The sequence below is a fragment of the Pterocles gutturalis genome, unplaced genomic scaffold (assembly GCF_000699245.1).
Source record: "Pterocles gutturalis isolate BGI_N339 unplaced genomic scaffold, ASM69924v1 scaffold8700, whole genome shotgun sequence".
Taxonomy (NCBI): domain Eukaryota; kingdom Metazoa; phylum Chordata; class Aves; order Pterocliformes; family Pteroclidae; genus Pterocles; species Pterocles gutturalis.
The window spans coordinates 3,812-5,684 of NW_010145795.1; positions in this window are offsets into that span (position 1 = coordinate 3,812).

Here is a 1,873-nt window from a genome sequence, read left to right on the forward strand (position 1 = left end):
AGAGGAAGGCAAACGGAAACAGAATTTGTCACAGATACATTGGCTCAGGTAAATTAATGATTTTTCCTTGATAATTAACTTAGACAAGGTGATGCAGTGCATTTAGGCTGGTTAGATTTAAGGAAGGAGTTTCATTTGCCACCCAGTACGAACCAGTTGCCAATGCTGGAAGTCATATAGCAGAGGAGGAACCAGCTGATCAAGTCCAATGATGGGTTATATTCAAAGGGGTGTCTCTAAGCAAAGAGATGCTTCTCACACTGTTCCTCCACCCCAGCCTGGGGATGACCTCACTAATGGTAATAGCAAGCAGTGCAGGGCTGGGAGCATGGAGTCATCATGCCTGGGATGCCTTTTTGGGAGAGACACGGCCACATCACTAGCAAAACACTGGGGAAGCTCTCACTTGGAAGATCTGCCCAAGGATGCTGTTTTGGAGACATGCCTCCAAACTTGTGCAAGGAAAAGGAGAGAACTGCTCACAAGCAGAGACTGAAAATTTGGTGGAGGCATCCAAGCACAGATATTTTGAGACAATTTTCAAACATGCTACCAGGAGCAAGACACTGGTTTGAGACGACACTGGGGAAGCATACCAAAGACTGACCAAAGGTGGCCTCTGAGTTAGGAGCTGAAACTGGCTCTGTGTGTCACAAAAGGAGGCATTCAGCTGGGCCATGTGTGTGCCACATGCATGTGTGCGCCACGTATGTGCTACGCTGCACGTTTTGCTGGTAGCCCGCAGGGGTCAGGAACAAATTTCTCTCCTTTGCTATAAACTTTGGCAGCTGACTTGTTGGGTTATTTAATCCTGCTGCAGATTGCTGTGGTTGGAGACAGAATACAGGGCTCTGTGTTTTCAGTGATACTCAAACAACTTCGGCATCACTGCTAGGGCTGGGGTTTGAAACTAACCACTAGGCTCGGGCTTAAGGGAACTTCTCCAGGCCACAGGGACAGGGAGTGGGCACGGATGATGGACTGCACCCTACACACACTGGAGGGTTTTATCCAGTCCTGCACGGAACTGGTGATGCTCTCCAGCCTGCGAGATGTTCAGGAGCCCTGATGTTGGGCTTGAGGCAACCCAAGTGCTTCCGCTCTACAGCCTGCGAGATGTTCAGGAGCCCTCATGTTGGGCTTGAGGCAACCCAAGTGCTTCATTTACGGCACGTGGGAGACATCAGGGACTGTGACAGTTTCAGCAAACACACCCCAGCTTCCAAGGAGCAGGTGGGAGACATCAGGGACTGTGACGGAGTTTCAGCAAACACACCCCAGCTTCCAAGGAGGGCAAGCTCAAATCCTGCCCTGAATAAGCCTTTCACCCCTCTTTGTTGCCTTCCTCCTGCAAGACCACATCTTTTGGCCAGTGAAGTCCTGTGCAGGAGTTAAGCGCAGCCCCAAGCTGGCCCACAACCAGGCGGAGCAGCGCAGGGCTCGGGGCTGCACCAGCTCAGCCCTGACCGCCATGCACAAAAGCATGTTCCCAGCAGTGCTAATCCAATTACGAAACAAACTTCCTTCCTTCATTATCAGGGCCTGCAGCATGCGAAAACAGCTTGGTGATTATGGAGGGTTTAGCAAGGGACTAGAGATCAGGCGATGAATGACAGAGCTGTTTCACTGGCAGGGAGGAGAGGCAGAGAACAGAGGCAGTGGGAGGACACAAGGGATTGTCCTGACAAGTGGATTGGGAATTGCGACAGACAAAGGTCTCTGGTCAACCTTCATGCTCCCAATGGGGTTAACCTCAAAACCACATCAGGTTGCTCAGGCCCTTGTTCTCCTGGGGATTAGCATCCTCATGAATAGGGATCCCCTGTGCCTCTCCACTGCTGTCACATGGCTGCCCCCCCCCCCACCGCGCCTG